The sequence below is a fragment of the Impatiens glandulifera genome, chromosome 5 (genome assembly GCF_907164915.1).
Source record: "Impatiens glandulifera chromosome 5, dImpGla2.1, whole genome shotgun sequence".
Taxonomy (NCBI): Eukaryota; Viridiplantae; Streptophyta; class Magnoliopsida; order Ericales; family Balsaminaceae; genus Impatiens; species Impatiens glandulifera.
Genome location: NC_061866.1, coordinates 14,596,996 through 14,622,360, shown reverse-complemented (window position 1 = coordinate 14,622,360; position 25,365 = coordinate 14,596,996). Strand labels below are relative to the sequence as shown.

Here is a 25,365-nt window from a genome sequence, read left to right as displayed (position 1 = left end):
GATTGGTAACAAAACGTGAACACTAGATATTCGTTTTGACCAATTCAAGAGCTGAAGTTTTTATTTTTTTTATAAATTAATTAGTTTTTGATCAAAATGAACGGGAAGGATTGAAACTAATCCAAATAGGTTTCCAACATCATTAAAAACATGATTTGAAGCTTTCTAGGTTGTTGTTCTTGAGCGATAACTCAAGAACAAAAAACCTAATTTTGAATTTCTTATATTCAAATTTGCGGATTTCTGATTTGGATTGATTGTGTTTGACTTCAACATAAATTTCACATATGATCTTAAGATCGTTTCCCAATCAAAAAATTGAATAACCAGATAGTATACAAATCTGTAAAAAACTGAAATTTAAAAATTTCAACTCCAACTTGTAATTCAGTATAGAGGATGATTGGAAACTTTTCGAGAGTTGGAGAACCCTCCTTACTCTTAGGGAACCTTGGGGATGCCAGGATCCGAGCTTTGAAACTTTACACAAAATTTAAAAAATCCAAAAGTTTGAAGTTTAGTTGGCAGATTTTTGAAAAATCTTGATTGAGGGCTTGATAGTTCATCTCTTGCCTTTATATGCTCAAGGGAGTATTTTTTTTTTTTGGAAAATGGTTAAACCATTTCATTATAATCCCAAAATTGGGAGGATCAAAAATCAAAGATAGACAAACCCTAGATATGAATAAGAATGACAATCAAAAGATCCTAAAAAACTGATTAGTAACATTCATACATTCTAAAAAACAGAGATTACAAATAGAAAAGACTACATTCAAATCTAACTAAACCAGTCTGGGATTTTCGCATGCCATCTATCTTTATTGAGAGGCCTTCTCCCCAATCCTTTTTCTCTTCCTCTTCATCTTCCTCTAACGATAAAAGGAGATTGTATTGAAGAGGATGATGAGTATTGTTGTTTATAATTTTAAATTCTCTCTTTGTACGAGCCTATTGTAATTTGATAGAAAGAATTGTTTATGAGAATTTTAGGGTTTTACCTTCGTGTCTTCCTTATCTTGAACTTCAGCTTCATATCGGTTTTGGAATCTTCCTTATCGTCTTTAAAATTCTCTATTTCATCTTTAAAATTCTGGGTGTTTTCATCTTGAGTTTCCTCAACAACAACTTGAGGTTCATCGTCTATTTTCATCCTAATCTTTTGCATTACAGAAAAATTTTCTTTTTCTCTTCATTTTGATTCACTTTACTTTATTTCGTTCGCTGCTTTCATTTTTTCAGAATCCTTTTCGCTTTCTTCTACAAATATTTTATCTTTGAGTTTAGCCTCCTCTGTTTTCTTCTTTTTTATTTTATGTTTCCTAGATTTTCTGCTCTTCTTCTTTATCTTTATCACATTTATTGTGAAGAAAAGTGTTACAGAAAGAACACTTTTTGGTTTCCATTCATAAGAGATCTCCATGACATTGTACTTTCCTTTTCTATCAACAACTACCATTTTCATTGGCAGGTTACTCATAGCATGCACTTCAATACTAATTCTAGAAAAGGACAAGTGCTCTCCTCCTTCAGTTATTGGATCCATGTATAATGGAATTGTACCTACAAATTGACTAATCGCTTCAGCATTGTACATGTGGGCTGGAATGTTCCAGAGCTTGAACCAAATCTGGGCAGTTTTCTTTGGTCTGTTATGTAGATTCATCTCTTCTAACCACTTTTCCAGTTACATGCAATTTGATCCTTTATAAGTATATCCTTTCTCCAAGATTTCTTTTAGATTTGAGCCCTTTTTGAGTTGCAGGATGTAGAGGTCATATATGTTTCTAGTAACTTTTTCTAGCCCTTTTTCTCTCCACTGTTTAATTAGAACCTCTTTTCCAACCACCACAAACTCCTAGTCTTCAATACATTTCTCCTCTACTTTAGAAGAAAATTTGAATTTAAAAGGAGTGCTGAGTACCTCTACCTTTGTTTGGATATCCCCAAAGTAGAATTTTCCTTTGTAGGCATGGTCTTCAAATTTCTTTTATGCTTTATTCTTTCACACCTCGTTGACTTTCCATGTTGAATTACTCCTGATAGTGTAGGTCTTGGTTTTGGGAGCCTTCATCAGCTCCTTCATTGCATCAACTGGCGATTTAACTATTTCCTCATATTTTAATTTATTTAGTAAATTCCAGTCCTGGAGATAATAGATTTTAAGTTGAACTGTTATTTGTTGAACCTTATCCTTACTGATTGTGATTTTTCCCTTCTTAGCATGCATTAGGAGTTTGGTAATCTAGTTTTTAAGACCAAATAAGTTGCTTTCTTTCATTATAATCAACCTTCCAAATTACTTCTTTCTTCCCTTGTTTTCCTACTGCATTTTCTTTAGAATTTTTATCAACAATTGATTCCTTACCTTTACTGCATTCCTATTTTTCCCTGGATAATTACTTCATCAATCCTATCAATTTTCTTTTTAGCTACCTTCCTTAAACCTCCATCACAAATTCTTTGACTTCCTTATACTTATTGCTTTTCTTTTTTTCCATTTTAATGAAAAATAGTAAAAGCAACAAAGCAACAAAGAAGAGCAATTACATAATAGGGTACACTAGAAACCCTAGCTATTACAGAACAGGGTAAACAAGAAAACTTAACCTTCCAACCAAGCTTTGTAGACGAATGACCGACCTAGAATTAGAGTCGATACCGTGTTTGTGCCGATTGTGTTGATCGTGTCGATCGTACGCACGTTTGACAAGCGACACTGAGCAACTAACAACGTGATCACAATAAGTGAACCGCGACCTTGATACCGTGCAAATCGTACTGATCGTTCCATTTGTGCCGATCGTGTCGTTCATGCTGATCGTATTTTTCGTGTATTCATGATGTGAAAATTTGTTACTGGAATTTTTACTGAAAACCTAAAATCTCTAAAGCTTTTCTCTAATATAATACATTTTTATTTTATACTCTTTAATATTTTTTTAAGGACGTGGGTTTCAATAATTAAAATTTAAATGATTAACTTTTCTATTTCAATTGTTAATATTGTATATTACAATTCAAATTTACAAAATAAGTTACAAAATCAAATATTATTGACGTTTTAGGAAATATAGTTATGAAAAATAAAAATAAGCAATATAATATTTTTTATATTATTACAAGAAAATTAGTTAATAAATTTAATAAAATAATTATTATGCGATTTGTCTGATCTTTTTCTATTTATGATAATAATTCGATTAGGCAGGGGAGCCTTTCAATCTTATATTCAAATATATAAATATACCAATATCTCTAATTTAATTCAAGTATAATCTCTTTTTCTATATCTCACCAAACATGGTGATTTATATATGAACATGACAATGATAAAATAAAGGCGTGAGCAATTTCTATCAATTTCTAGCGACTTTCAAAGGGAGGAGAATCGTGTTGTTCAAAACATGCAGTGAACTGGCGACACTTAGTGGGGTATGAATTTTATTCAGTATTATTTTGAAAATGAAGTGTTATAATTTGGACAACCGAGTGCAAATGTGATGGTTGGTCACTTATTAGATTACTCAAATAAATAAATTATTGTTAATCTTGGACAATATTAACGATTATTTATTCAATTGAGCACCCTAAGAACTTGCCAATTATTTCATTAGCGCTCGACTGACCGAAAGAAAACACACTGTTCTTAAGAGAAAAGACGGTATAGAATTTTCACCCCACAAAGAGTCGACAGTTCATTATATTTATTGAATAAAATAATTATTCTCTTTGAGAAAATCACCTATAAATTGTTATCCATTTATTTTTTCTATGACAGATCCAAATATAAATTCACAACTTGAGATGGAATATAAATAAATAAGATAGAATATAAATAAATAAATAGTGTGTGCATGTATGAATTGTAATGGGATTATCTATAAAAGAAAAATGAGGGTTGCCTCACCATTCTCATAATGTATTCCAAATCAATATAGTTGGAATAAGGTCTCATCCAACTAATAATTGTTTTTTCTTGATATATGAATTAATGTTTCTTACTTTTGTAAGTTATTTTTATTTCTTATAGTCCATTTTTAATTAAGAAATAAAATTTTAGGTTTTATTTTAAATATTTTAATTATGCTAAAACAATATATTGAAGTTGTAAATTGAAGTTGTTTGTACGGAGCTTGTGACATTAGATTTTATAAGTGGTTTTATGTGTTCAATTAGAAATTCTGGTATGAATAGTTATTGTATGAATAGTTATTTTATCGTATTCTATTTATATACATTTCTTTTAAACATTATATATTCTATAAAGTTCTTAATTTTGATTACCAAATTATTTTTAAAATCGAAATATATATTAAAAATAGTAGATAATTAAATAATTAGAAATTCATTTTTAAATATATATGTAACATAAAGAAAAAAAATTGAATTAAAATTAAAACAAATAAACAAATAAATATATATATATATATATATATATATATAACAAACAGACTAATAATTTTAATATTTTATTTATACTGGTAGGCGATCCAGGAGTTTAGAGTTTAAATTAAACACAATTAAAGAAAGGACATAAACGAGCGAAAAGAGAAATAAATGAGAACCAAATCGAGTGGAAAGAAATAAGAAAACAATGTATTTTTGGTAAGAAATTAAGAACATAACGTCATTGCGACTAATGCATTAAAAAACCTCCAAATCAGACTTTGTTTAAAGATTTTATCTCGGGATTTGATTTCGGGTGTATGATTATTTACTTGTTCGATATGTGTGTGAAAGATTTTATCGGTAGACTGTTTTCACTCTCTTTTCGAATTTTGGAGTAATTATACATTATAAGTCAAATTTACAAAAAAATAAGTTAAAATTCAATAATATTGATCTCATAAGAAAGATTGATATGAAAAATAAAATAAGCAATATAAGTAAATTTGTTAATCAATTAAATAAAAATAATTATTATGCGATCCATCTTGATCTTATTCCATATATGATAATTCGATTAGGTCGGGAGCAATAAAGACACGATCAACTTCTAGTGACTTTCAAAGGTAGAAGAACTGTGTTATTCTTAGTGGGGCATGAATTTTGTTTAGTCTTCTTCTAAAAATGAAGTTTTTTATTTCGGTCAACAAAGTGCGAATGTAATCTACTTCTTAGTGTACTCAAATAAATAAATTATTGTTAATCTTGGACAGTATTAACGGTTATTTATTAATTGAACACCCTAAGAACTTGTCAATTATTTCATTTATAATCGTCTAACGGAAGGAGACCACATTATTCTCAAAAGAACATTATTATCAATTGAAAAGAGGGGATTGAATTTTCACCCCCACATAGTATTGTTAGTTCACTATATTTATGGAATAAATGTTATTTTCTTTGAGAAAATCAGAATTAAATTACTATTGATTTATTTTTTCTTTGTCAAACTTAAATATAAATTCACAACTTGAGATAGAATATGAATAAATAAATAAATAAATAAAGTGTGTACATGTATAATTTGTTAAAACTATATTCTTGGGCCTGTCTCGAAGACAAGGGCACACGAATATGTATAATTGTGTATATTAAATGAATTAGGAGCTTCTAGCTTCTAAAATCATCGTTTAGATAAAAATAAAAAATTTAAAATTATTTAAGTTATTTCTTTGATTTTCTTTAATTTTAATTATTGATTGAATGTTATAAATGTGATTTGTATATATTATTGTTACTTTAATGTAAACTAACATTTTAGTCCAAAAGATTTTGGATTTTAGTTTGTTTTGGGTATTGTGTGTTCATGGTGTAGTGTGTATTTTATGTAATGGCTACCCGACCAGTCTTGGCAAGATTTTTTACCGCGAATAGTAGATTATGGCATTATTCTGACCGAGGAAAAGACAGAAGAATATCCATGGTAAATTATTACGGTCGCCGACTAAGAAAAATATAGTCATGACATGGTTTACAATAGATAAAACCAGCCAAGGTTAAGTTTCTGCGGCAGCGACCGAGAAATATAGCCACATAACCATTCGACTGAGTTTTCTGGTTAGAGACCGAAACTTTTAGCCAAAGAACAAAATTTTCTAGCATGCGAACAAATTTTCTTGCAAGCGAACATATTTTCTATCCATACTCGACATTCAATCGTGTTTTCTAGTCATGGTTTAGTTTTCAACCGAGAAAATAAACCATGACATGCTTTTCGACCGAGTTTCTCACACACGTGGTCAAAAACTAGGCCAGTGACTGAGAATTACTGAGTCGTTTTTCAGATTGCCCAAAACCTATCCAAACCGGTCTAGTCGGTCTAGTTTAGCCTTTATGCTCTGTTTGTTTGAATGCTTGGCATAATTTTCTTTGTTTTTTTTTAACTTTATAGTGTCATAACTTCTAACTTTCTTGTCCAAAATTATGAAATCAATATACGATCACAAAAATATTTCTAATCTTGATGTCAATTTTCATAATTTTCTGGTTACTTAGATATTTTCGACATTTTTCAACATGACTCTATGATGGTTTTTGAAATGTTTAAAATTATTATAATGCATACATATGTATATTATACTCATCTAACACTCTCTTTGGTGGACATTTGTATATTTGTACATGTATATTCATTCTTGTATTTAATTAATTAGATATATGTTTGCTTATCATAAATTATTATAATTGTCACACAGATGTGGGCAATAGTCTTTAGCTTTAAGATTAACACGGTAGGACAATTTAAACCAGCGTTTAAAATCACATAAAAAGTAAACTTAAAAAAATATTGTCTAAACAGAAAAAAAAAATATAGTAGTAGAGAATGTTTTCCTAAACATGCGTGTGGGTAATAGCCTCGATGCCCTTTTCTAAAACAACCAACCAATTAGTATAATATAAAATAATTAAAAATTACAAAGAACACAAAAAAACAAAAACATATACTTAGTGTTGGGTCAAATTATTTTGATTAAAGGCCAAATCACTTTGACTATCGAAATTTTGATGATGAGTTTGTGTAAAACTTAAACTAAGTCGTCTAATTGTTTTTGGTGCAGGTGTATCGAAAACATGCTAAATTAGACTAAGTCTGAATGAGGTTCATTAGACTTACTAGCTATTAGACGCATTAAGTTAAATGTGCAGTCTAACGTGCGTAGTTAGACGTGCAGTCTAACGGATATGCAGTTAAACGTGTAGTCTAACAGATGCGTAGTTAGACGTGCAGTCTAACGGATACGCCGTTAGATGTGTAGTCTAACCGATGCGTAGTTAGACGTGCAGTCTAACAGACGTAGTTAGACGTGTAGTCTAACATATGCTTAGTTAGGCATGCAGTCTAACGGATAGGGCAGTTAGACGTGCAGTCTAACAGATGCGTAGTTAGACGTGCAGTCTAACAGATACACAATTAGAAGTGCATTCTAATAGACGTAGTTAGACGTGCAGTCTAACGGATACGTAGTTAGACGTGCAGTCTAACAGACGTAGTTAGACGTGCAGTCTAACAGACGTAGTTAGACGTGCAGTCTAACAAACGTAGTTAGACGTGCAGTCTAACAGATGCGTAGTTAGACGTGCAGTCTAACAAATGCGTAGTTAGACGTGCAGTCTAATGGATACGTAGTTAGACGTACAGTCTAACTACGTATCCGTTAGACTACACGTCTAACTACGTTTTTTAGACTGTACGTTTAACAGACGTAGTTAGACGTGCAGTCTAATAGAGACGTAGTTAGACGTGCAGTCTAACTCCTTCAGATTAGTCTGAAGGGAAACGTAGTTAGACGTGACGTCTAAGAGACAAGAGTTAGACGTGTAGTCTAACTCCTTTAGATTAGTCTGAAGGGAAATGTAGTTAGATGTGTCGTCTAACAGATGAGAGTTAAACGTGCAGTCTAACTTCTTCAGATTAGTCTGAAGGGAACCGTAATTAGACGTGTCGTCTAATTCCATTAGACCTAGTGGTCTAATGGATCTTGCTATTAGACGGGGGCGTCTAACTTCATTAGACTTGTAAGTCTAATTGAAGCACATCTAATGCCATGCTTGAGTAGTTGTTTGAAGATAGCATCCGTCTACCCACGATCAACTAGTTGTATGCTACTCCTGCTCCACTATTCCGTGCAGATCAGTATGACAGCCAGTTACTCCCAATGAATTAATGTCACATAAGCAAATATTATTCCCACTACTTGTTTTTGCAGGAAAATCCTAGAAAAATGTTTGGTGTACTACCAGATTGGTACGGCCACGATCATGGTGCTTAGAGTCTGTTGTACCTGTGTACTATGGAGGCTCTCCAATGGGTATTCGCCACGTGTCATTATAGAAGATTTGATCGTTGGTACATGCTCTCTATTTAAAGTTCCTCAAGGACAACGGGTGAATCACCGAACTACCAATCGACCAGACACTTGATACATTACAATCTCACGAATTGCTTTCTTTCTTAATTGTGTGTACATTAAGAGAGAGATAGAATCAAAGTATTGTTTAGCTGAGTGATATTCTTTAATATACTGTAAGTTGAATAGAGTATGTTATGTTCAATAGTGAGCTAGCTGTGCAACTGTATTTAATTCTAAGAAAAGTATAGTGAATCCTTCCGGTGGTTGGAAGAAGGGGTGACGTAGGAGAGTTTTGCTCCGAACATCTATAAACAACTCTTTGTGTCATTTACATTCTGTCATCTTCTCCTTCATCGGTTCTTAGCTTCAAACCTAAGCAAATGTTTCTGTACTTGAATCGTTCAAGAGTTTGTAAGGGTTTGTGAAGAATAGAAAGTGATTTAAATCCATAATAGGATTTCTATCAAACTGTTTTTGTATGAAGTTGTCATCAATAGCTAGACCCCTATCTCTATTGTTGCCATTGATCATATCAATTGGTATTAGAGCCCTGTTTTCTATTCTCAAGCTTCAAGAACCTGAATCATGTCTATCATCAACGAGATCCCTCTCCTTTCGAAAGATAACTGCGACTATTGGATGATGAGAATGCAAGCTCACTTGGCTGCTCTTGATTGCGTTATGTGGAGTGTCATTACTGATGGTCCCATAAAAATTTCGAAGCCAAGATGTGAGTGGACAACTAAAGATAAGATGACGAACAACCATGATAATGTGGCCAAAAATATCTTGTATCAATCGATCAACATGAACATATTCTATGAGATCAAATCCTGCTCCTCCGCTAAATAAATTTGGGAGAAGCTAATTCAGATCTATGGTCGAAACATTCAAGCCAAGAAGAATCAGAAAGATTAGAAAGTTTTCATGTGTGTTGAAAACAAATCCAAATGGGCCGACAGTGACTTAGAGGATTCTCCTATTGAAAAGGATATTGAAACTGTTACATGCTTAATGGCAGATGATCAATCCAAGGTAAATGATACTTTCCCATCAGAATTTACCAACGAAGAGTTAACTACTGCACTCAATGACATGGCCATTGAGTACAAGAAGTTATCAGATTCCTTTGATGAAATGAAAGTAAAATATGAGGCCAATATTTCTTCTTCACACAAAATCTCTAAATCAAATGTTTTTGAAAATAAAGTATTAGAGATCTCATCCAAGAATTAGATGCTCAAGGAACAGATCCAAATACTCTCTTCTGAAAATAAAAGGTTAAACTATGTTGTTAGTGCTTGGACAAGGTCTAGAGAAGCTGTCAAATATCAGATTAGTCTGTTGAAACCTGCTGGATCTAGATCCGGTTTAGGATTTGATAGCAATGACTCAAACCAGTCCTGCAAAAAGTCAAACTCAGCAACTGACAAGCTTAAGCCAATAAGTTTTGTCAAAGGGAGTGTGACTGATATTAAATCTGATCCAATTCATGAAGAGGTAGCTTTGAAAAATGAAATAACTTATGTTCCGTCGACTGTTAGCTGGCTGAAAAATAAGTTAGATGCAACCATCAAGTTTGGCAATCTAAAACTTGGCAAGAAATCAAGGATTTCTAAAAGAAAATCATCTTCAAAGACTAAGGGATCAGAGGCTAGCAATAAGGCGTCTTTTATGTCAAAATCATACGCATTAATCACAACACAAAATGGGAAATTCATCAGAATAACTCAAATATGGATTCCTAAGGGACTGATTGACCGAGGACCCAATTGAATGTGGGTACCAAACGATTGTAAATATTATTTTGTGTAGGTACATGTGAGTGATGGCCTAGAGGAATCTGTATGGTATCTTGATAGCGGATATTCCAGACATATGACTGGAAACAGACGACTTCTTACTGATATAGCAGATTGCTCTGGACCTAAGATGACTTTTGGTGACAACAAGAAGGGTAAGACCATGGGTAAGGGTAAGATTATCCATGGTAATCTAACCATTAATGATGTGTTACTTGTTGACAATCTGTGCTATAACTTGATTAGCATTAGTCAATTATGTGATAACGGTTTGTCAGTTGATTTTCAAACTCATGCATGCCTTTTTAAGGATCAACATGGTAATACTTTATTAACTAGAAGTAGAGTGGGAAATTCTTATAAAATGAACTTGCAAAACAAAGCATCTGATCTTATGTGCATGATTGCCAAGAATGACCAGAAACGGTTATGGCATAAAAGGTTAAACCATCTAAATTTTAAAACTATCAACAACATCTATTCAAATAATTTAGTATTCGGCTTGCCTAAACTTCAGTTTTCTAAGGACAAGGTATGTCTTGCTTGCTAGGTAGGCAAATAGGGTAGATCATCGTTCAAAAGTAAAGGGAAATCTCAATACAGGCGCAGCTTAGAACTGTTACACATGGATATGTTTGGTCTAATTCTTGTAAAGAGCCTAGGAGGAATGAGATTCACCTTAATTGTTATTGATGATTTTTTACGATTTACATGGGTAGCATTTTTACAATCAAAGGATAAAACTACTGAAAATTTGATTAGAATCTTTAAAAGAATTCAGAATCAGAAATCTTTGAATATTGCTTGCATTAGAAGTGATCAAGGAACTGAGTTCACAAACAGACACCTTTCTTCTTATCTTGAGGAGTCTGGGATTATGCACGATTTGTCTAGTGTCAAAACTCCACAGTAGAATGGTATTTCTGAGAAAAGAGTGAGGACTCTGAAGAAAGCAGCGAGATCTATGCTAGCTGAATCAGACGTACCTCAGAGGTTCTGGGCAGAATCCATAAACACTACTTTCTATACACAAAATCGATCAATAATTAACAAACGTTTTGATAAAACTCCCTATGAACTGTATTACAGAAGAGTACCCACAGTTTCATACTTTAAAGTATTCGGGTGTCAATATTTTATCCATAACAATGGAAAGGTTTACTTGACCGCTTTTGATTCTAAAGCAGATGCTGGATTCATGCTGGGATATTCCTCAGTAAGCAAGGCTTATAGAGTATATAACAACAGAACTCAAACTGTTGAGGAATCCCTTCATGTAGTCTTTGATGAGTCTGTTGAGAGTAACTCCATCGATCCCATCGACCTTGCTAACAGATTAGAAGCGACGAGTCTTGAGTCTGTAAGTGAGGATGAAACTCTAGATAAACGGATTTCGTTGTCTGATCCGGTTGAAATCCATCCATACGTACAAACTCTTATTCAACAGACTTTTGAGAGTTTGGATGTCGTGGAGTCATTTGGTCAGATGAACAATCCCTTTGGATCCAACTTTCGATGGAACAAGAATCATCCACCAGAATTGATCATCGGGAATCCTAACTCTTCTCGTAGGACCAGACGTCAATTGATGGATGAAATTGTCAATTCTGCCTTTATTTCTCAAATCGAACCCAAGAAAATTGGTGAAGTAGTGGTTGATCCAGATTGGATCAATGCAATGCAGGAGGAGTTAAAACAATTTGTGAGAAATAAAGTGTGGCATCTAACTCCTAGACCGACTGATCAGTCGGTCATTGGAACAAGATGGGTCTTTAGAAACAAACTTAGTGAAGATGGTCTAGTTATTAGAAACAAAGCCCGTTTAGTTGCCCAAGAATACAGACAAGAGGAAGGTATCATCTTTGATGAGTCTTTTGCACCTGTAGCAAGACTTGAGGCAATTAGAATCTTCCTAGCGTATGCATCATTTAAGAATTTTAAAGTTTTTCAAATGGATATGAATAGTGCATTTTTAAATGGTAAATTAAATGAAGATGTCTAAGTTAAGCAACCACCTGGTTTTGTAGATCATACTTTACCAAATCATGTTTTTAAACTTGACAACGTTTTATATGGTTTGAAACAAGCTCCTAGAGCCTGGTATGATACTTTGACGGAATTTTTGTTTGATCATGATTTCGTTATTGGAATTGTTGATAAAACATTGTTTAGATTCACTAAAGATTCTCACATTCTTCTTGTTCAAATATATGTTGATGATATTATATTTGGATCAAATAATCCCAAATTGTGTGAAAAATTTGTCAAGCTGATGTAGGACAGATTTGAAACGAGCATGATGGGAGAATTAACTTTCTTCCTCGGTCTTCAAGTTCGTCAGCTGGAGAAAGGAACCTTCATCAATCAGGCCAAGTATACCAAAGAGTTACTGAAGAAGTTTGGGATGGAGAATTTCTCTGCTGTAGCTACTCCAATGAGCTCCTCTAGTAAACTGGACAAAGATGATGGTGGTCAAAGTGTAGATGTCACAACCTATAGAGGTCGTATTGGATCATTGCTCTATGTTACTGTTAGTAGACCAGATATCCAATTTGTTGTTGGTGTTTGTGGAAGATTCCAGACTAATCCTAAACTTTCTCACTTCACTACTGCTAAACGCATTCTGAAATATTTGAAGGGAACTCAAAATCTGGGATTGTGGTATCCGAAGGATTCTAGATTCAATTTGACTAGTTTCTCTGATGCAGATTATGCATGGTGCAAAATTGATAAAAATAGCACAAGTGGAACTTGCCAATTCCTTTGAGATCGTCTTATCTCATGGTTCAACAAGAAGTAGACGTCTACAGCTGAAGCAGAGTACCTTGCTGCTGGTAGTTGTTGTTCACAGCTCTTGTGGGTTCAACAATAGCTTAGGGACTATGGGATTGAGGCTGAAGAATCTCCATTTTTTTGCGACAACACAAGTGCTATCGCAATCAACTATAATATAGTTTTTCACTCTCGGACAAAGCACATTGAAATCAGACACCATTTTATCCGAGAGCATGTTAATCAAAATCAGATTCGTCTTGAATACATCCTAACAGATCAACAAACTGCAGATATCTTCACGAAGCCTCTACCCGAGACTAAGTTTTCTCACTTTAGAAATATTTTAGGACTTGTTGATCTTGATTGAGTTTAATATGTGCATAAACTGAGGGGGAACATTTGTTCAAATGTAACTGGACAGACTAGAGGACAGAGGTCTCAATACGACCAATGTTTCAGAAATTTAAGAAGCATGACTACTTAGACGTACGTCTACTCAAGCAGTTTTTATCTTCTTTTGGGGATTCATGTCTTGGTTAATTAACCTACGCAGTTAGACGTATGCGTCTAATAGACATTAGACGTTTAAAGGACAAGAGCAATTGGAACCTCACATCTAACCGAACACACGTTTAACATTTAGTGTTTATGCGCAATTAGACATTTCAAGTCTAACTAATGTGTGACCGTCTATAAGACAAGCGTGATTAGACGTTTACGTTTAATAGATGCGTTTCCCAATTAGAAGTGAAGAATGTGAAAAGTAGTTTAAACATCTAACTACTTGTGTACTTTTTCATCTTCTGGCTATCGGGACAGCTGTCATCTGCAACTGTATCTGTCTATGTACTTTTTCATGCCAAAAATAAATCAGTCATCTCTAAAATAGATTGAAGACAGGTGTCTTTCAATGTTTAAAGAGTGACTAAAATTTCTGATAGCTTTCCCTTATACATCTAATACTAATAGTGCATTTTCATGATTAATATTAATTGATAGTTGTGTCCCTTGGGAATAGGTTTCTGAAAATTTTGACGGTTGGTATAATCATTAAATATTAAATATCACACGTTAGCTCTCTTATATTTAATGAATGGTGTCACTCAAATGGTTGAGTACTCCTAAATCCTTGATTCTCTCTCTAGAATTCGAATCGCCAAAATCCTGTGTTCATCTTGCCAAAATGACTTCTCTCTCTCTCCGAAATCTCTGCAAATAGACTTCAAGTTTGTTTCAACTCTAATGATTCCTAAAATGGTTCAAATGTTTGAATCCTTGAAAGCTTCTTGGCTGAAGAAGTTTCTTCGTTCTCACTGCATCTATCACGAACAAGCAGTTCGTGAATTCTTTTAAACCGTTGGTTTTTATCATAATCAGTACATTCGTGCGAATGTACGTGGCAAAAATATATGCTTCTCTGAAGAAACATTCGGCATGTTCTTTAGACTTCCAACCGAATGAATCCATGAGTTTCCTACATCTTCTATACGAAAGTCTTTTAAATAATGGTGGCAATCACAAGAGGTGTAGCCATCAACTAGTCGAATTCCTCTTCAACAATCTGGTTAGAATGATTTCCTCTCGAAAGAAGATCACTTTGACTATCGAAATTTTGATGATGAGTTTGTGTAAAACTCAAACTAAGCTATCTAATTGTTTTTGGTGCAGGTGTATCGAAAACATACTAAATTAGACTAAGTCTGAATGAGGTTCATTAGACTTACTGGCTATCAGACACATTAAGTTAGACGTGCAGTCTAACGTGCGTAGTTAGACGTACAGTCTAACGGATACACAGTTAGACGTGCAGTCTAACAGATGCGTAGTTAGACGTGTAGTCTAACGAATACACAGTTAGATGTGCAGTCTAACAGATGCATAGTTAGACATGCAGTCTAACAGCCATAGTAAGACGTGCAGTCTAACAGATGCGTAGTTAAACGTGCAGTCTAACAGATACGCAGTTAGACGTGGAGTCTAACAGATGCGTAGTTAGACGTGCAGTCTAATGGATACGCAGTTAGATGTGCAGTCTAATAGACATAGTTAGACGTGCAGTCTAACAGACATAGTTAGACGTGCAGTCTAACTGATACGTAGTTAGATGTGCAGTCTAACAGACGTAGTTAGACGTGCAGTCTAACAGACGTAGTTAGACGTGCAGTCTAACAGACGTAGTTAGACGTGCAGTCTAGCAGACGTAGTTAGATGTGTAGTCTAACATATGCGTAGTTAGACGTGCAATCTAACATATGCGTAGTTAGATTTGCAGTCTAACAGATGCGTAGTTAGACGTGTAGTCTAACAAATGCGTAGTTAGACGTGCAGTCTAACGGATACGCAATTAGACGTACAGTCTAACAGATGCGCAGTTAGACGTGCAGTCTAACAGATACGCAGTTAGACGTGCAGTCTAACAGATGTAGTTAGATATACAGTATAACAGACGTAGTTAGACGTGTAGTTTAACTCCTTTAGATTATTCTGAAGGGAAACGTAGTTAGACGTAACGTCTAACAAATGAGAGTTAGACGTGCAGTCTAACTCCTTCAAATTAGTCTGAAGGGAAACGTAGTTAGACGTACCGTCTAATAGATAAGATTTAAATGTGCAATCTAACTCCTTCACATTAGTTTGAAGGGAACCGTAATTAGACGTGTCGTCTAATTCCATTAGACCTGGTGGTCTAATGGATCATGCTATTGGACGGGGGCGTCTAACTTCATTAGACTTGTAAGTCTAATTGAAGCACGTTTAATGCCATGCTTGAGCAGTTTCTTGAAGCTAGCATCTGTCTACCCATGATCAACTAGCTGTATGCTACTCCTGTTCCACTATTCCGTGCAGATCAGTATGACATCCAGTTACTCCCAATGAATTAATGCCACGTAATTATATATTCTTCTCACTACTTTTTTCTTGTAGGAAAATCCTAGAAGAATATTTGGTGCACTACCAGATTGGTACGGCCACGATCATGGTGCTCAGAGTCTGTTGTACCTGTGTACTATGGAGGATCTCCAATGGGTATTCGCCACGTGTCATTATAGAAGATTCGACCTATGGTACCTACTCTCTATTTAAAGATCCTCAAGGACAACGGATGAATCACCGAACTGCCAATCGACCAGACACTTGATACATTATAATCTCACGAATTGCTTTCTTGCTTTACTGTGTGCACATATAGAGAAAGATAGAATCAAAGTATTGTCTAGCTAAGTGATATTCTTCAATCTACTGTAAGTTGAACAGAGTTTGTTCTGTTCAACAGTGAGCTAGCCGTGCAACTGTATTTGATTCTAATAAAAGTATAGTGAATTCTTCCGGTGGTTGGAAGGAGGGGTGACGTAGGAGAGTTTTGCTACGAACATGCATAAACAACTCTTTGTGTCATTTACATTCTATCATCTTCTCCTTCATCGGTTCTTAGCTTCAAACCTAAGGAAACGTTTCTGCACTTGAATTGTTCAAAAGTTTGCAAGGGTTTGTGAAGAATAGAGAGTGATTTAAATCCCTAACAGGATTTCTATCAAACTGTTTTTGTACGAAGTTGTCATCAATAGTTAGACCCCTGTCCTATCACTTAGATCTTTGTGAATCTTAATATTACCACACTTTACTATAAAAAAAACATAGATATAACTAGAAAAGTTGTAGGATTCAACATAAGCAAAATGAAACGAGTTTAAAGGGAAAGAATCTGTGAAATTGGTATAGTCAACTAAAGTCATCTCAAGAAACCAAAACCAATTCATTAATTTGACTTGTATTCAAGGAAGGCTAATGATGATATACAATTTTTTATTATGAGGTTGATTATCCTGTTCAACATAGTCGAAATCCTCTAAACACCTTTTTGACATTGGTTCTCTTGTTTTTTAGATATAAAAAATTTGCTAAATATATATGTAGATAGATACTCACTTTTTATATTTTTATTTTGTAACTTTTAAACATTTCAAGTCAACAAAAATACTTTTCAAAATTCATAGTGTCATTACACGTGTATAAAATAAATAATTAGTTCTGGAAATTATTTCGTATAAATCAAATTATGTCGAACAATTTAAATAGTTTAAATAAATAAGGGTAAATAGATTTTTATAAATGATATTAAAATTGTGTTATTTTTTATATTTTTCTGTAAATTAATAAAAAAAAATAAAAAAAAAAAGTGGCGGTGACCAACGCAGGAGGCCACTTGAGAAATCACAATTGGCTGTCGGCTGTCGACCATCCATTGCAGCCCGAAATGAGTAGATGTTAAGTGAAGGATTATCAATGTTCGAACCTAAGGCAAAAATCTGAGCCTGGATGTGGAAAGGAAGTCGGTGAACGTATATGCGTCAAGGCACGAATATGTGTTCGCGTGTATCGGTCTACATTTCTGTTGAGTCGACCAACTAAGTAGTGTGAGTTTAAGCATTGATTGTCAGAAATTTGTAGGCCTTTATTATCTTTTATACAATTAGGACTTATTTAATTATTAATGAACTTCGGTATAAGTAATTTAGAGTTTCTAGACAAATTACTCATTTATAGGGTTGTTTGTAAAGTTGATAATACAACACTTAAGATTCTCAAGACTTTTTTCTCTTTAGTAAATATCTATTTTTCAGAGTTTAATATCTTCATAGTTGTTTATAGAAGATCCAATAGTCAAAGCCAACAAATAGAGGAATGAACCAAAGAAAGAATACTCTATCTACCCAAGTGAGTGTGGAATAGGAGATGAAGGACAAGTGAAGAAGTCCAAAAAGCCCCGTTTAATTAAAAAAATCAAAGATTCCTTAAGGTGAACCAAGTTAAACAATGTATACCAAAATTATAAAAGAGACATGAAGATCGCAATGGAATCAACGAGAAAGCGTCATTCAATATTTGTTTGATGAATTTGGTGTTTATATTTCGAAATAAGAGGGGAAATTTAAAAATCAGTGGAGGAGAGTAAAGTTAGAGAGGAGGGGGAATTTTTAGGAGAGACTTTATAGAATAACAGAGAGAAACCATTCTACTTATGGTTCGATCCCACACTCGATTTCCACACGACTTACTCCATCCTCTGAAATCCTTAAATCATAAACTTTTAAGTAGACGGAACGCCAATTAGGGAATTCAAGAACGTGGAATCGATCAGAATTATGTACTAAAGAGTCAACCAATGAGGATTTATTCAAGGTTATGGAACGCGAACGATTGGGATACTAGAGGCGGTCTAGTGAAGATGGATTGGGAAATCGCTCTATTTAAAGCTTTGTATAGGAATTACAACGATTCAACCGCCTGTTTGGTTGGCTTTGGAAAATTAGTCATTGGTGGAAATGGGTGGTTGAAGGAGGAGATGGATACGACAGGAGAAGAGAGGCTGAGATGGGTGTAGAAGAATTATATGGTGTACAATTATTGCACTTATATTAAAAGGTTTTCTCAGGGACTGCCATTGAAATGCAACATGCCTTAAATTTACACTATATATTTTTTATGTTATTGTTTGAAACATTGAAAGTATTACAACAATCAAGTTATTGCTCGTACAATACAAGTTGTGTTCACTTGACATTTTGTTATTAGATCATTAAATATTTATTGGAAAGATTGTTGTACATTACATACCTTAAAACTATGAAAAAATTAAGAATAGTAAAGAATGGGTTACAACAGTTATTGATGAAATTGGTGTCATGAGTAGAAACCATACTTTGGATGAAGCTGAGTTTCCTCTGGGAAAGAAAGTCGTAAGCTTAAGATGGATTTGTACAATCAAGTACCTAAGTAATGTTGATATAGAAATGTACAACGCACAAGGGGTTTAAAATTATGGAGAGGATTACAATGATACTTTTGCACATGTAAAAAAGCTTCACATAGTCAAATATTGTCCATTGTTATCAACCTTTCATAGAATTTTTGGCAAATAGATGTGAAGAATGCATTCTTACAAGGAGAATTGGAAAAAAAAGTTTACATTACTCCACCACCAGTTTTTGAAAATTCAATCACTCCAGAAAAAGTTCTAAAGCTTATGAAAGCAATTTATGTACTCAAGCAATCTCCAAGGGCGTGGTATCACAAGCTCAACACAACACTCAAGGATAAATTTTTTAGTATATCGGAAGTTGATCACACCCTCTTCACCATTAAAAATTCTCAATGCATCATTATTGTCTTGGTTTATGTGGATGACTTGATCATTTCAGACAATGATCAAGTAGGCATTCAAGAAACTAAATCATTCCTAAAAATCTTTTTTTGATATTAAAGATTTTAGAGAACTAAAATACTTCCTAGGGATAAAGGTATGTCATTCTCCAAAAACTTATTTCTACACAAAGTATAATCTTGATTTGATAAGAGAAACAGGAAAATTAGGTTCTAAACCAGCCAAAGCACAACTTCAGGATGGCTACAATGTCAAGAGAAATGGGGAGAAAGAAAAGGATGATCAATAGAGAAACCTTATGCAGATCCTCTTCAATACTAGAGAATTGTAGGTAAGCTCATTTATTTAATCCCCTCTTCTAGGCTAGCGCAACAAGAGGTGGATATCCCAGCCTTCCTAAGGTCATGGATTCAAGTCCGTCAGACGACAAGTTCTATGCATAGTTAAATGGTTAAGTGTGTTTGCGAGTTATGTGCTTAAACTACGGGGATTAGTCATACTGTAAAGATGAAGATGAACCCAACGTTCTAAGCAAAACTCATTTACTTTACCATAACTAGACCTGACTTATGTTTTGTTGTGGACCAGATTAGCCAAAACATGAAGGAACCTACCATTTATCATTCGAACATGGTCGAAAGGATACTTTAATATCTTAAAGGCTCATCAGATTAAGGTATTTGGATGAGAAATAATTGAAATTATGAGATTGTTGGGTATTGTGATACATATTATGTTGGAGACACCATTGATAGAAAATCAACCATGGGAAATTGCACTTTAATAGGAGGCAATCTAGTTACTTGAAACTCTAGGAAATAGAAGGTGGTGTCTTATTCAAGTGTTGAATTTGAATGTCGGACTTTGAGAAAGTTTGCAAATGAGTTCGTATGATTGAAGACGTGCAAAGTTTTAACATCATCATCAAAAAGGGGGAAATTATTGGGTCAAATTATTTTGACTAAGGGTCAAAGTACCCTGACTAATGGAATTTTGATGATGAGTTGGTATAAAATGTAAATTAAGCCGTCTAATTGTTTTTGGTGCAAGCATATCGAAAACATGCTATATTAGATTAAGTTTGAATGAGGTTCATTAGACTTATTGGCTATCAGATTTATTTAGACGTGTAGTCTAACAGATAGGTAGTTAGACGTGCAGTCTAACAGATACGTAGTTAGACGTGCAGTTTAACGGATACATAGTTAAACGTGCATTTTAATGGATACGTAGTTAGACGTGCAGTCTAACAGATACGAAGTTAGACGTGCAGTCTAACGGATACGTAGTTAGACGTGATGTCTAATGGATACGTAGTTAGACGTGCAGTCTAACGGATACGTAGTTAGACGTGCAGTCTAACGGATACGTAGTTAGACGTGCAGTCTAACAGATACGTAGTTAGACGTGCAGTCTAACGGATACGTAGTTAGACGTGCAGTCTAACGGATACGTAGTTAGACGTGCAGTCTAACGGATACGTAGTTAGACGTACAGTCTAACGGATACGTAGTTAGACGTGCAGTCTAACGGATACGTAGTTAGACGTGCAGTCTAATGGATACGTAGTTAGACGTGCAGTCTAACGGATACGTAGTTAGACATGCAGTCTAACGGATACGTAGTTAGACGTGCAGTCTAACAAGCGTAGTTAGATGTGTCATCTGACATATGAGAGTTAGACATGCAGTCTAACTCCTTCAGATTAGTCTGAAGGGAAGCGTAGTTAGACGTGTCGTCTAACATATGAAAGTTAGACATGCAGTCTAACTCCTTCAGATTAGTCTGAAGGGAAGCGTAGTTAGAGGTGTCGTCTAACAGATGAGAGATAGATGTGCAGTCTAACTCCTTGAGATTAGTCTGAAGGGATGCGTAATTAGACATGTCGTCTAATAAAGATGAAAGTTAGACGTGCAGTCTAACTCCTTCAGATTAGTCTAAAGGGAACCGTAATTAGACATGTCGTCTAATCCCATTAGACCAGGTGGTTTAATGGATCCTGCTATTAGACGTGGGAATCTAATTTCTAAGTGAAAAACGTCTAATGCCATGATTAAGCAGTTGCTTGAAGATAGCATCCGTCTACCCACGATCAACTAGTTGTATGCTACTCCTGCTCCACTTTTTAGTGTAGATCAGTACGATAGTCAGTTGCAACCAATTAACTAATGCCACGTAAGAAAATATTCTTCTCACTACTTGTTTCTTGCAGGACAATCCTAGAAGAATATTCGGTGCACTACCAGATTGGTACGGACACGATCTTGGTGCTTAGAGTCTTCTGTACTTGTGTACTATGGAGGTTTTCCAATGGAAGTTCGTCATGTGTCATTACAGAAGATTCGACAGTTGGTTCCTACTCTCTATTTAAAGATTCTCAAGGACAACAGACGAACAACTGCAAAATAGAACTCGATCGATCAGAATACGAAAACGAACTACTAAACTTACTCACGAATTGCTTTACTGTGTGTATATCAAGAGGAGATAGAATCAAAGTATTGTCTAGTTGAGTGATATTCATCAATATATTGTAAGTTGAACAGAGTTTGTTCTGTTCAATAGTGAGCTAGCCGTGCAATTGTATTTGTTTTTAAGAAACGTATAGTGAATCCTTCCAATGGTTGGAAGAAGGGGTGACGTAAGAGAGTTTGCTATGAATATCCATAAACAAACTGCTATGTCATTTACATTCTGTCATTCATTCTCTCTTTGAATCTTAGCTTCAAACCTGAACAAACGTTTCCGCACTTAAATCGTTCAAGAGTTTGCAAGGGTTTGTGAAGAATAGAAAGTGATTTAAATCCCTAACAGGATTTCTATCAAATCGTTTATCCGAAGCCGTCATCAATAGCCAAACCCATAAAATTAGAGTTTTATCTCCGAACATCCATAAAATTTGTGTCTTGTATTCTTTACTTAATTTCGGTCACCAAACCAACCGAACTGGTTTCCCTTCATTCTAACTGATCTGTGTGTGTTGCTTCAGGCTGAAACAAACATTTTTGCCCTTGAACTCGGTTCAAGAGTTAATAACACCTTGTGTAGTGTTAAGACTGATGTTAATTCTTAATAGGATTAGTGTCAACCGTTGTGTGTGTGTTTAAGCGGTCTCCTTTAGTCGGACCCCGGTCCCCTATCGACGATCCCGATCCTATCAAGTGGTATCAGAGCAGCTAGTCTCAACACTCAAGTAACACAAAGATGGCAAACATGACTCACAATGAGAAGCCTCCGATGCTAGAAAGTGATGTGTTTGACGATTGGAAGGTTTAGATGTATCTACATCTGATTACCATGGATGATGAAATGATGACCATCCTTAAAGAAGGTCTGATAAAGATCGAGAAAGAGAAAGGTCAATGGACAGATGAAGATAGAAGAAGAAACAATCTAGACAATCATTTCATGAGGCATATCTTCAAATCTCTGGACAGAAATACTTTCGGGAAAGTCAAAGATTGCACGTCTACAAAGGAAGCCTGGGAAACGGTGATTCAGCTTCATGAGGGAAATGAAAGAACAAAAGAAAACAAGATATTTGTGGCAACTCAAAAGTTTGAGAATATCAAAATGAAGCCGGGTGAAACCATGAAGGAGTTTAGTGATCGGTTCACAAATGTGGTGAATGAGTTGTCTACTCTTTTGAGGTTGCTTCGGGATTTGTACAAAATCTGGTAATTATTCGTTTGACAGTTGCCTTTAGTCTAATCAGCATACTTGTTTCAGAATACAAGTGATGCAGTCTGAAACTGATGAAGATCTTCCTCTACATATTCCGAGGAATATATGTTTGCATCAATACGTCAATTGCCTTTGTATTCATATTTTGATCTTGACACTGTCTAGTGAAAATATATGTTGCTCTCAGCATTTTGTCTGACCGGATACATGTCGGTTGATAACTTGACCGGTCCTAAATTTTAGCCGAGCCGAATTTCCGAGAATGTGAATAGGTTGTTCCGGTTTAAACTGTTTCGGAAGGATAGCTTTGACCGACCAGGTTGAAGGTATACACATGCACATAAAATTGAATTAAGTTAAGTTCTTTTAGATAGTTAATTACTTATTAATTAACTATCTATTTTTTCTAACAATTTCTCCCTTTTTGATTATTTAAAAATATTCAAAATCTTGTAATCGATGGCTGGTTTGAAAAGAACTTATATTTACTTGGCTGGTTTTTGGAAAATTGGTTTGACTGAAGGAAAACTTTATTTGGGAAAGAATTTTGTAAAAAAAAAATTGTATACTTAGCAATTTCTCCCTTTTTGATATTTTTAGAATAAAAGTATCAAAACCAGCAAAGTGAAACCGAAACCAAAAACTTTTGTATTTTCCAAAATGTCATAATTTCCAAAAAATAATCGTAAGTCATATTATATATATAGGCTTAAACCGAATAATATAAATTTCCAAAATATCATAAGTTATAATTATAAGATACTATATATAGATATTTGAAATGGAAAGCTTAAGGTTGAGAGATTATTGTCCCCTTTTGTCTGGTTTGTTGACCATGTCGTGGACCTATCATCTATTTTATCTAACAAATTAATTTTAAGGTTTGAAAATTTTATGTTTAAAAACGAGGCTTTTTAGACAACTTCATATCTTACCTTCCCTTCGAATCTGGGAGAGATTGAGAGTTTTTGAATGAAAAGTATGTCATAGGCCTACTTTTTTCAATATTAATTAATCCTCACGACTATAGAGTCGCCACCTAATTTTAAAAATTAGGAAATTAAGAGAGTGAGTTCGGAGTTTGTTTACGTGTGGGAAAGGGTTTTTTAGACACTATGTCCCACAACGCCCCTAAGGTCTCTACTAGTTAATTTTGGCCTTTCTTTTAAAAATCCTTACGCTTTGTCTTTTAGATTATTCCATTTAACATTTAAAGGTTGGCATTAGATAAAAAATACAAAGACAAAAATTGAAAACAAGTATAAATATTTCACACATAAAGTTATCCTAAAACCAAAGTTAAGCAAATTATTAATCAAAGTTTTAATTGACCTAAGTCTAGATTGATTTTAGGAACTCTAGTGAATTATTTAAAGGCTCTAAATTTTTATTATTTTGGGTTTTAATAAAAAATTGTAGTTCGAAAAAAAAGAAGTCCTAAGTCTAAAAAAAATCATAATTCTAAGTTAAGGTTAGGCTCAATTTTAGTTAGAGTGATTTTAAATTTTAGTTTTTAAAATGTATATTGGTCGAGAACCATAATTTAGGCTAATTTTGATGGTTCTTGGCCAAATTATATTAAATCTTCATCAAGCAGAGGGTCTCTAAATCTTAAAGGTTCAAATCAACTTGGTTTAAACTCAATAAGCTTCAGACCACATTGTCTTAGAATAGATCCAAATGGTTAGGCCAAGGATTACCAAAAATAAATACATTTAAAAGAATTTTTTTACATAAAAGAGGCTCTCGGTTTTAAAACAAATCATGTATAAGTTTTCTGTTTTATTTTTATTTTAGGTTACATTATGTACAAATAGAAAATAAAATTCTACACGCCTATCAAAAAAACAAGCTTAAAAGGGGATCATGCATGGAAGTGAATGTAAAGAAAAAAAGAAAATTCAAATTCGAATTCAAATTCAAATAAAAGAGGTGTGCAAAGGAGCTTACAATGGGGCTGCTCCTTTGCTTTGGGATTAAAACAGAAAACTCCTAAACAAAACTTATGACACAACCCTACAATAGTTGGTGTTTGCTTAAGGTTTTGGTTGTGGAAATATTGGGAAGCCTAGGGGCACTTAAGAGTGAAAAAATATGAGTTTTTACAAGGTGTTAAGTGGGGGTATCTATAGAAAAAACTATGAAACTCTAGGGCCCAAAGGCTCATTTAACACACTTGACCGTTGGAAAGAGATTTAAATTTTAAACATGTACAAATGTTTTAAAAAGAAATGGAGCAATCTACACTTCACATGTCACTGAATGTCAAGTGATATCCAATAAGATTTAAGATTTAATTAATAATGATACAATACTTGGTCATTTTAATTTTTAATAAAAACAAAATGACCAAGCCTAAATGCTTCTCTTCAACACACGGATATATCCCTCTTCCTTTGGCAACTTTCTTCCTTTTTTTAGGCAACTTCCTCGTTTTCTTAGCAACCTCTTTTTTTTCTTTGACCACACATGATTGGTATCGGCACTTCAAGATTGCAATTGTCACCATCAAGAAGGTGACGTTGCATTCACCTTTTCCTTTTTAGCATTTGATTTCATGGGTTGGATCTTGGGCATGGGTCGGTCCATAGGTCGGGTCACCGGTCGGATCCGTCAATTGGATCATTTTCTTGGCCTTACT

The 25,365-nt window shown here is 34.3% G+C and overlaps 1 pseudogene; it reads left to right on the top strand.

The window, feature by feature from the left end:
• Nucleotides 1–12,506: 12,506 nt before the first annotated feature.
• On the top strand, nucleotides 12,507–18,341 carry LOC124939053 (annotated as a pseudogene).
• Nucleotides 18,342–25,365: the final 7,024 nt, after the last annotated feature.